The 12,120-nt window shown below is 49.8% G+C and overlaps 1 protein-coding gene across 1 annotated transcript in view; it reads left to right on the forward strand.

Moving 5' to 3' along the window:
• The window catches only part of MGAT5 (alpha-1,6-mannosylglycoprotein 6-beta-N-acetylglucosaminyltransferase), a 263,857-nt gene that overhangs the window by 172,418 nt on the left and 79,319 nt on the right, over window positions 1-12,120 (forward strand). The window lies entirely within an intron of this gene.

Raw genomic sequence — 12,120 nt, forward strand, 5'->3', positions numbered from 1 at the left:
TGTGTACAGACATGAGCGTCGCTGCCTACGTGACCCCAAAATAACCGGTGATGAAGTCTGACAAGAACAAGTCCCAGAGCGTTGGCACTTCGCCATTCACAAAACGCTAAGGGCTCAGCTTGATTTTTATGGCTGGCTTTGTCGTTTTTACTTTAACCTTACAGAGGCAAAATAGGCTGCCTTCATTTCTTCAGAACCTGGAACTCCATGCAATATTCACTCTTTTGCAATATAGCATTCTCCAGAGTGTTAAAAGATAACTCCGCTGTTAGTAGCTTAAATATAAGCCAGTAGAGTGGAGAGAAAAAACCTTTACATTGGCTTTTCAAACCAAATTTGTATTTTTAGTCATGCACAGTAGTTTAATTTCCTGTCCCCTGCCAGTCTATTCTTGTAGCTACACTTGCTGATTATTCTACGCTGGAAAGAAACTGAGTATCCATTCACTTAGCTTTCTAATGTCTGAGGCAGTTGGATAGAACTGAAAACCCCCTGGGTTTCAAAGATGGAGGCAGTGCCCCCTGGGTTTCAAAGATGGAGGCACGCCTTGTGCTATTTTTGAAAATTGTAAATAAAGTGTGATGGTCCTGGGCTCTTTTTAAGGATTTGGCCAGTACCAGCATTGTCAGTGTACTTCACTTTGTGATCAACCTTACCAGCTTCCACACAAACCTGGACCATTGGTTTGTGTGGAATTTTGGCCTTCAGAACTCAAGTGATTACCCTTGTGCATGCATAGGCTCTAGATCAAGCATGTCCAACTCCATTTCATAGCATCAGCGTTCTGGTTGCTCTTAAAAGGCCAGGTGTATCTGCAAGAATAGATGTCCAGAGCCCCAACCTCCCCCTTATATCAGTAGTCCCCACCCTCCCTTACATCTGTGCTCCCCCCACTACCTTGTGCTGCTGTTTCCGGGAAGAAGCTGGGAGAAGAGTTGGGAAGCAGAAAATGCAGGCTTTGGAGGGGGGCCAGAGTGCTGGAGTCGGCTGCCTGAGTCTGCTGAGGGGGTGCTGCGGCTGCACAGAGGCACAGGATCTGTAGGATGAGTTCTGTCCTTTCTGCTGCCAAATGCTGAGATGGGGAGGGGGGCAGAAACGAGCCTCTCGTGGCTGCACAGAGAAACTCAGGATCTGGCGGAGGAGTTCTGTCCTCTACTGCTGAGACAAGGTGGGGCAGAGACGAGGGTGGTGCTCCAGGAGAGGTTTGAGGACCATATGAAATGGCTGGATTTGGGCCTTGTGTTTGACACGTGTGCTCTAGATGCATCCAGTGTTTAAATTTAGCTTGTTCTCATGTTGAGACCTACAGAGACGGATCTTTTACCAGCTCAAGGCTGCATTACATGGACATCTGGACTGCCAATAATAGCTCCCTGTTGGTCTCTGTGTTTACTTTAGTGACATAACATTATGCAATATTGCATACAAAGTTGATTAGGTAATGTGTTTCAGCATTAGATTTGTTGCAGCGGGATGGAATTGCACTTTAAAGGAGAGGCCATCTAAAATGTATAGTGCGGCAGCGATGTCAGTACTGAGACTGCGTTGATGGTCTTTTGTTCTCAGAAATAAATGAGGGTTCAAATGCAGGTGAAACGAGGCCACTGCAGGTTGACTGCACCTGAAATGAAATATGAATGATCAGAGTCACAAACAGATGTCAAATGAAGGCTGAATTTCCCCTCAAAGCGGATCAACACTGGCTCTTAATGGTCTTGTCGATCCATGCTGTGATCTTTGGATTTTCTAATGGTGACAACACCTTGTCTAATGCTCTGCACATCGGATTTCCCCAACAGTGTCTTCAAGTCCCATCTCTGAGCAGGAAAAAAACCCTCCTACCCCCTTTTAATTTTTATATATATATATATATATAATTACACTCACCTGTCCCTCATCGGTGTGGGCGATCGATTATCACATGCTGCAGAAGTGCCTCTGCTTGATGACCTAAGCATGGAGATGAGTCTTCAGCATCCAGGGATGGCCCTGCCTCTGAATAGCCGATGGATAGTGTCCACGTCAATCAGGCAGTGACATGGGAACCTGAAGGAATCCTGTACACAATAGAGGTGGAGGATGCGGGGTATGTGGGGCCTGGAGAGTAGCTTTAAAGCTGATCTTCAGGTTTTAGTGAAGTTTAGTTGGGACTAAGCTTGTCCAGGCAAACTATATTCTTCTCTAACAGAAGCAGCAGCTGGGAGCGCTGTATAAATTGTATTCAGCCCCAGCCAAATAAAGTATGCAGCGTTGTGTTTCGGAAGTGGGACGGGAAGTTCCATCCCACTCCCGGAACAAAATAGTCGGGCTGAGCAGCGCTTAACCATTTACAGAGAGCTTTGTATTCTGTGAATGAATACAAAGCTTCCTCTGAATTGAAAAAGGGGCCCATCTTCTGTCCACCTCTTTGCCTCAGCCAATTGGAACAAGCTTTGTATTCATAGAATACCAAGCTCCCTGGTACCTGGCTGAGCAGTGGATAGCCCAACTTTTTTTTTTTTTTTTGCAGTATAGCGGGACGGATGTCCCATTCCACTCCCAGAACGCAGAGCTGTGTATAAGTGAGGCTACATACATGAAGCTGCATGTGTTAATGAGGGGAATAGTTCATTCGAACCAGATTGGTCCAAACCAGTGGTCTCCAAATTGTGGCCTGGGGGCCAGATGCAGCTCTTTGCTTGCCTTTATTTGGCTTTTGTGGCACTATTCCTCCCATTGACACCAAGGAATGGGAAACTACTTATCCCCTAATACTAAACATGGAGCACTATTTCCCCCCCCCCCCCCCGATGGCAATGATGGCGGGGGGGGGGGGGGCACTATTCCTCCCCCCGATGCCAATGATGGGGGGGGGGCACTATTTCTCCCCCAATGCCAATGATGGGGGGGCACTATTCCTCCCCCGATGCCAATGATGGGGGGGCACTATTCCTCCCCCCGATGCCAGTGATGGGGGGGGGGCACTATTCCTCCCCCCGATGCCAGTGATGGGGGGGCACTATTCCTCCCCCCGATGCCAGTGATGGGGGGGGCACTATTCCTCCCCCCGATGCCAATGATGGGGGGGGCACTATTCCTCCCCCCGATGCCAATGATGGGGGGGGCACTATTCCTCCCCCCGATGCCAATGATGGGGGGGGGCACTATTCCTCCCCCCGATGCCAATGATGGGGGGGCACTATTTCTCCCCCCGATGCCAATGATGGGGGGGGGGGCACTATTCCTCCCCCGATGCCAATGATGGGGGGGGCACTATTCCTCCCCCCGATGCCAATGATGGGGGGGGGGGCACTATTCCTCCCCCCGATGCCAATGATGGGGGGGGGCACTATTCCTCCCCCCGATGCCAATGATGGGGGGGGGCACTATTCCTCCCCCGATGCCAATGATGGGGGGGGGGGCACTATTCCTCCCCCCGATGCCAATGATTGGGGGGGCGCACTATTCCTCCCCCCCCGATGCCAATGATGGGGGGGGGGCGCACTATTCCTCCCCCCCCCGATGCCAATGATGGGGGGGGGGCGCACTATTCCTCCCCCACCCGATGCCAATGATGGGGGGGGGGGGCACACTATTCCTCCCCCACCCGATGCCAATGATGGGGGGGCACACTATTCCTCCCCCACCCGATGCCAATGGTGGGGGGGGCGCACTATTCCTCCCCCACCCGATGCCAATAATGGTGGGGGGGGGGGCGCACTATTCCTCCCCCACCCGATGCCAATAATGGTGGGGGGGCGCACTATTCCTCCCCCACCCGATGCCAATGATGGGGGGGGGGGGGCGCACTATTCCTCCCCCACCCGATGCGCCCCCCCATCATTAGCATCGGGTGGGGGAGGAATAGTGCGCCCCCCATCATTAGCATCGGGTGGGGGAGGAATAGTGCGCCCCCCCCATCATTGGCATCGGGTGGGGGAGGATTAGTGCCAATGATGGGGGGGGCGCACTATTCCTCCCCCACCCGATGCTAATGATGGGGGGGGGGGGGGGGCGCATCGAGTGGGGGAGGAATAGTGCGCCCCCCCATCATTGGCATCGGGTGGGGGAGGATTAGTGCCAATGATGGGGGGGGCGCACTATTCCTCCCCCACCCGATGCTAATGATGGGGGGGGGGGGGGCGCATCGAGTGGGGGAGGAATAGTGCGCCCCCCCATCATTGGCACTATTCCTCCCCCACCCGATGCCAATGATGGGGATGGGCACTATTCCCCCCCCCCCCCCCCCCGACGCCAATGATGGGGGTACTATTCCCCCCCCCGACACCAATGATGGGGGGGGCACTATTCCTCCCCCACCCGATGCCAATGATGGGGGTGGGCACTATTCCTCCCCCCCCCCCCCGACGCCAATGATGGGGGCACTATTCCCCCCCCCCCCCCCCCGACACCAATGATGGGGGGGCACTATTCCTCCCCCCCCCCCCCGACGCCAATGATGGGGGGGCACTATTCCTCCCCCCCCGACGCCAATGATGGGGGGGCACTATTCCTCCCCCCCGACGCCAATGATGGGGGGGCACTATTCCTCCCCCCCGACGCCAATGATGGGGGGGGCACTATTCCTCCCCCCCCCCCCCCCCCGACGCCAATGATGGGGGGCACTATTCCTCCCCCCCCCCCGACGCCAATGATGGGGGGCACTATTCCTCCCCCCCCCCCCCGACGCCAATGATGGGGGGCACTATTCCTCCCCCCCCCCCCCCCCCCGACGCCAATGATGGGGGGGCACTATTCCTCCGCCCGACGCCAATGATTGGGGGGGGGCGGCAATATTCCTCCCCCATTTTCTACTCCAACAAAATAAAAATGAATAAAAGATGACAAGGCCAGCTCCATCCCTACAAATAACACTATAGTAGGAACTTAAACTAATAGTTCCAGGTGATGGGGTCATAGATTACCGTCACCTAGCGGATTAGATCTAATCAACCAAAACTAGGTGTGTTCCTCTGAATTAAATTAAGCATACAAAAAAGGGGAGGGAAGAAGAAAAATTTCCCAGGAAGAATTCTTCAAAATGAACTATCGGTATTTACCAAAATAATAAATTTACTTTATTGAAAAAGGTAGATATGGGAAAGGTCTTGCCACTTGTCCATCCATCCAGGGTCAGTCTCATCCAAGTCCCTCAATACAGCCGTTTTCAGCTGGGTTATGGTCCCAAGAGGTGGAAAAGCCTATTGGTTCCAGGTCCGCGTGTCTCCTTTGCACGCTGAGCGGCGTGCACACAGTCCGTCAGCAATCACGTGAGCGGCGATCTCGCGGGTCCTGGCGAGAACTCGGAGACCTGCGCCGGCACATAGGGGGTAGTCTAGGTAATGGCTCGTTTGTATCTCAACAGTCGGCGTGCTGATGACATGCTCCAACTGGCATCAGACCTTAAGGTCCGAATGACACTAAAGTGGCCCTTTGATTAGAAAATTTGGCGACCCCCCCCCCTGGTCCTAACAAGCGATTTAAATTTCAGTAAAAACCGGAGTTCAGCTTTTAATAATAAAAACAAAACTTACGTTTTTTATTTTTGCCCCGATTCCATTTCTGTGTTTGTAGGTGACAGGTACACTTGCTTTTTTTTTATCAAACGAAAGTTAGCAAGTATTCTCGTGCATTCTACTCTTTTGTGTTTCAAAATCGCAAAACCTCCGATCTGTATTAGCACACCTACCTTTCTGGTTTGGAATTCATGGTATATTGAAGTAATTACTCCTTGCTGAATGCAAAAACATTTTTTTTTTTTTTCCATATCAATCGGCAAGCGAGATAAGCGCTGCAGTTTGCTGACCCTTCATTGTGATTCTGTGAGCTGTGAAATAGCTGCCTATTTTCTAAAAAGAAAATGTTTTGAAGCTCTGAAATCTTTTATGAACGCTTGCAGTTTTAATATGGGCTCTTCTAGATAAAAGAAACTTGTTTGTCAGCGGAGGGTCTTGATCAATGAAAAAATATGAAAACCACCGCTTAAGGATGGTACGTCGACATCCTTACTGACTGACTACTCAGCGAGGGAGCGTCATTTATTGTGCTTTTAAGACGAACGCTAAATCCATTAGTGAACGTTTGTGTTGCACATTGTTCTAAACCTGGCTAGGCCTCACACAGGGCCAGAGAAAAGCCCAGGAGCCCAAGTAAGAGAAAAGATTACATCTGCCATCCAGTTTCTTTACATTTTCTGATGAGGTTAGAAGAATAAATTGTTCACCGGATCTATGTTGACTTTTTCTAGTCGGCCTGTTTCAGGCTACAGGCATTCAAGTATTTACATATTATTCAAGTGATTCTAAAGGTTAGAACAAAAATAAAGTTTTGCACTTAGTTATAAACAAAGGTTAAGGCTCAGCTTCCCTCCCTCCTCTCCCTGTGCTCCAACTCAGCTCACTGCCCACTTCTGCTTGCAGTAATTGAGCAGCTCTGCTTCCCGGGCTCCCCACTCCTAGCATTGACTTGTCACCTTGGATCCCCTACTATATCCAGCAGCAGCTTTCCAATCTTCTAAGCACAAAGCAGGAGCTGTGAAAAAAAAGGTTGAACTGACCTGCTGAGAGATGGGGGGACGGGGTGAACTGACCTGCTGAGAGATGGGGGGGACGGGGTGAACTGACCTGCTGAGAGATGGGGGGACGGGGTGAACTGACCTGCTGAGAGATGGGGGGGACGGGGTGAACTGACCTGCTGAGAGATGGGGGGACGGGGTGAACTGACCTGCTGAGAGATGGGGGGACGGGGTGAACTGACCTGCTGAGAGATGGGGGACGGGGTGAACTGACCTGCTGAGAGATGGGGGACGGGGGTGAACTGACCTGCTGAGAGATGGGGGGACGGGGTGAACTGACCTGCTGAGAGATGGGGGACGGGGGTGAACTGACCTGCTGAGAGATGGGGGGGACGGGGTGAACTGACCTGCTGAGAGATGGGGGGACGGGGTGAACTGACCTGCTGAGAGATGGGGGGACGGGGTGAACTGACCTGCTGAGAGATGGGGGGACGGGGTGAACTGACCTGCTGAGAGATGGGGGGACGGGGTGAACTGACCTGCTGAGAGATGGGGGGACGGGGTGAACTGACCTGCTGAGAGATGGGGGACGGGGGTGAACTGACCTGCTGAGAGATGGGGGACGGGGGTGAACTGACCTGCTGAGAGATGGGGGACGGGGGGTGAACTGACCTGCTGAGAGATGGGGGACGGGGGTGAACTGACCTGCTGAGAGATGGGGGACGGGGGTGAACTGACCTGCTGAGAGATGGGGGACGGGGTGAACTGACCTGCTGAGAGATGGGGGACGGGGGTGAACTGACCTGCTGAGAGATGGGGAACGGGGTGAACTGACCTGCTGAGAGATGGGGGACGGGGTGAACTGACCTGCTGAGAGATGGGGGACGGGGTGAACTGACCTGCTGAGAGATGGGGGACGGGGGTGAACTGACCTGCTGAGAGATGGGGGACGGGGTGAACTGACCTGCTGAGAGATGGGGGACGGGGTGAACTGACCTGCTGAGAGATGGGGGACGGGGTGAACTGACCTGCTGAGAGATGGGGGACGGGGGTGAACTGACCTGCTGAGAGATGGGGGCATGGGGCTGAACGGACCTGCTGAGAGATGGGGGCACGGGGCTTAACGGATCTGCTGAGATGGGCTAGAATGACTTCAGTGCTTTAAGGATGAATTGTTCCATAGTTCCCGCAGCTACAGAGGTCAGTGTGTGCTTATTTTAAAGTACAGTTAATGTTTGAGTAAGTTTAATATACGTAAATCATATACAAATCATAAGTTTACACAAGCATTCCCTTAAATCTTGGTAAAATCACGCGACTTAAGTCGCAGCAGTGTGAAAGTGGCCTAAAGCATATGTAAACCCAACATTTCATATTTGATATGTGCTAGCTGTCCCATGTATCCTGTTCTTTGTATTTCTTGCTGTGTGTGAAATCCCTAGTGATCCTACCAGTCCCTCGGCTTTCCTGTTAAACTGACCACACTAGGTGTGAGTACAATGTGTGCTGGGAACTATGACTGCTCTCCTCCAATTATCAGTCATCCTGACACTCCCCAAACCACCCCCCCCCTTCTCTCGCACAGGCATTCATCGAGAAGACCAGTGTACTGCTGTTTCTCCTTTCCCAGCTCCATGAGCACCTTGTACAGCAGAGAGCAGTGGGAAAAAAATGTTTTTATGTCTATAAACAAATGTTTTGCCTTTCATTTCTAATTTAAACTGAATGGGTTGTTGTACAAAATGAGGGTTTACATATACGTTTAATGCATGTGTTGTAAAATTAGAGCCTAATAGAAACTTCTGCGGAGAGATAAAGGTAGGCCGCCATTGCTGAAGTTCAATTATGAAATTTAAAATTGCCTTCTAGGTGGGCGAGTCCCAAGTGCTGAAGCCAATGGATCAGCATAAGGATAGCCATACATAAGATTCCTTAATATGTATGGCTAAACGGGGCTTCGGAGGGGCTAAATGAGAGAAATCTGTGGATTCCTCCATCCAAGCTAAACAACCTGGATGGGGGAATCTCACCACTGCTCCTGCAGCTGTCGGCATCAGTGACTACATCTGATTGGCTACAATCACTGTTGGACTGCGAATGTTTGGCCCAGCTCCGGGTGGTGCCGGAGGGGGCCACCCACGGCTTGAATTTTGACCTATTGCATGATTTATTTATTTTTTTTGATTAGCTGTGGCGGGTTACGCATTTTCCTCAATACCAGGTTAACTTGAAATGGTCAGGATGAAGGTTGCACTTTGTAGTGCACAAGCATTTGTATAATTATTACTGTTCCTACATACAACATAGTAAATTGCTGCCTGTGTGGAACGCGCTCACTTTGTGGGTGGCTGTCTAGAGCTGATAAGGACATTATTTGGCCTGAAGTGCAGCTTAATCATCCCAGACACTTGGTTTAAACCCAGATTTGGTTAGATGTTTTCCCGAATAAAGGGCAATGTTTATCGCAGACTTGTTTTGTCATCCTTATTCCAGTGTTTCCTTTAATCAAATCCTCCGGAATTAATCTGCATAAATTATGATCAGATTGTTGTGCAAACATACATTTCCTAGTTTGAGTGCGTGGGTTCTTATTTTCTTCCATTCTATCTGCCTTTGAACATCCAAACTCTTCCAGGATACGGGGGGGGGGGGGGGGTGCAATTTGCTAGCACAGTGGGGAATGGAACTATTCAAGAGATGGGATTGTTTAACCACTTAAACCCTGGACCATTTTGCAGGCCAAAGACCAGAGCACTTTTTGCGATTCGGCACTGCGACGCTTTAGCTGACAATTGCGCGTTTGTGCGACGTGGCTCCCAAACAAAATTGAGCTTATTTTTGGTGGCATTTGATCACCCCGGCGCTATAAACAAAAAAGCATTTTTTTTTTAGTTTGCTAATATCCCCCAAAAATATGTATATAAAAAAAAATTCCCTCAGTTAAAGGCCGATACGTATTCGTCTACATATTCTTGGTAAAAAAAAATCGCAAACCAAAAGCGTTTGGTTTGCGCAAAAGTTATAGCGCTTACAAAATAGGGGTAGTTTTATGGCATTTTTATTAATTAATTTATTTTTTACTAGTAATGGCGGCAGTCAGCGATTTTTATTGTGACTGCGACGCGGCGGACACATCGGACATTTTTGACACGTTTTTGGGACCTTTGTCATTTATACAGCAATCAGCGCTATACAAATGCACTGATTTCTGTGTAAATGACACTGGCAGTGAAGGGGTTAACCACTAGGTGGCAGTGTAAGAGTTAAGTGTGTCCTAGGGGCGTGTTTCTAACGGTGGCTGTGTATGACACGTCACTGATCTCTGCTCCGATCACAGGGAGCAGAGATCAGTGACACTTTCACTAGGCAGAACTGGGAGATGCTTGTTTACATTAAGCGGAGGGCCGGTTATAAAAAAAAAAAAAAGTCAGCAGCTGCAAACACTGCAGCTGCTGACTTAATAAACACACTCACCTGTCCAGGGCGCCCGCGATGTCGGCCGCCCGAGGCCGACCCGTCCCTCGGCTCTCGGGTCCCGGCGCCGCCATCCCTTGTAAGGGAAACCGGCAGCGGAGCCTTATGGCTTCACTGCCCGTTTCCTACTGCGCATGCGCGAGTCCCGTAGCTACTGCGCATGCGCGAGTCCCGCAGCGCTTTCTGAATGGGACGCGCTGTGTTCTGGAACACACAGTTCCCAGAACACAGCGCAACACATTACCCAGAAGACGCCGCGACGAAGAGAGAAGACAGAAGATCTCCGCGGAGGAGGAAGAGGAAGATTAGGATAAAGTGCCTAGCAACAGGCATTTCTGGTAAGTAAAAAAAAAACAATTTTTTAATTTTTTTTTTTTTTTAGATTTTTTGTAATTTTTTACATTTTTTTGTTTTTCAGGGTGGCCCTCCACTTTAGCATCTCCCATTCTTCCTCCCTGTGAGACAATCGCGGGTATCCCCATGGCGATTGAGTCCGTGGGACCCACGATCGGACTCACGAAGGGCCCGACCGGTGTGCAAGCGATGGCACGGCGGAAAATTTACAGGGACGTGCCTGTACGCCCATTTGCATGTCCGTGCCATTCTGCACGGACATACATCAGCGTGCGTCGGTCGGCAAGTGGATAAAAAAAAGGAGCTAATATAATACAGGCATTAGTATATCTACATGTCTGTTTTACCTAAAGCGGAGTTCCACCCGTAATTTCATTTTTTAGAGAAGTTACTTTGGCCAAATTTTATTTTTTTCCCCCCCTTACTGTGTCTTAGGGTGTCCCTTCTAATCTGCCATTTCTAGGCCGTGGCAATGTGCGTCATATCCTGCGGCGCCTGTGCTACTGGGAGATGTTTTGTCATTCACAGAAGTCAGTGGGCGTCGCCGCAGGAATCGTTGCCATAACGGAGCGGGCCTCTCCTCTGTCGCCGCCCTTTGTGATGGCAACCAGACACGGTCTTCTCTACTCCCTGTTTAGATGTGTGAGATCAGGAGGTGCATGCTGGGTATCCAGCAGCATCTTATCCCGGAAGATAGTGCTAGTGGGCTTCACATGCCCACAATCAAGATGGAAGTGCTCAGGAAGACTAAAACGAAGGTATATAAAATTCCAAAAAATGATGTACTCTAACCACGATTGCATTATAGAGATTATTTACTGTATATTTATAGAAGCAGAGGGGATGCTGGGAAAATAGGGAAAATGTGGGCAGAACTCTGCTTCAACATCTAAATGTTTTGGTTTGGTAATTGTATAGCACCAGACTTTGGCCAATAGCCATTTTCTTGAGGCAGCAGGAAAATCTACTCGGTTGTCATGTCCCTTCTAAGTAATGCATATCTCACACTCAAATTACCTGAGGGCCACATGGCAAGTTTTCATATCCCGTGGGAGCAGCATGCAAACTTTCACACTTCGAAAAATAAACTATGTACAGTTGTAGTTACTGCTTGCTACCGCTGACTGCCAGATGCTTGGCAGTGTTTGCTCTGTGATAGATGAGCCAAGTTTTTTCTTTAAGTGATTTAGCAGTTGAGACCCTAACAGCCTGAAGGTGGGCATCAAGCCTAGCCTAGACTTGGTTCTACATTTATTAAAGCTCGTAGTGGAGAATCATTTTTCACACAGGTTTGTACTTCCAAATAAGAACATGACACGTTTGGACAGCTCTGGAAAAGTAGCCGGTAATGTTCTCAAAAACAGAGCTATCATTTCTGTTTCCCTGTGCAGCTCTGAACTTGGCTTTGAGGTCAGTGCTGCATTGCAGATCTAGAAGTTCCGTTGGCAGCACATGTGGAGCACTGTTCACATGAAAGGAAAATGGGTCTGCAAACATCTGGAAAGTTGCATTGTGGATAGTGAAGACAGAAAACCGCTGATGAAATTCCTGTTGAAGGTTCTCCATGGAAGCGACATATTTATCGATACAAAGCACAGAAAGATCTTCACTCTCTTCCTCAAACACAAACTCGAATGTTGGAAAATGGCTGAGATTTTTTTGGGTGAACTGTTTTTTCCATAATTGCAGCTTTAAGACCCCTTTCACACTGAAGCGTTTTGCAGGCGCTATAGCGTAAAAAATAGCGCCTGAAAAACGCACTAAAACAGCTACATTCACTCCAGTGTGAAAGCCCAAGG

This window comes from Lithobates pipiens, unplaced genomic scaffold, assembly GCF_037356315.1.
Source record: "Lithobates pipiens isolate NorthernLeopardFrog02 unplaced genomic scaffold, aLitPip1_a1.2 Scaffold_22, whole genome shotgun sequence".
Taxonomy (NCBI): Eukaryota; Metazoa; Chordata; class Amphibia; order Anura; family Ranidae; genus Lithobates; species Lithobates pipiens.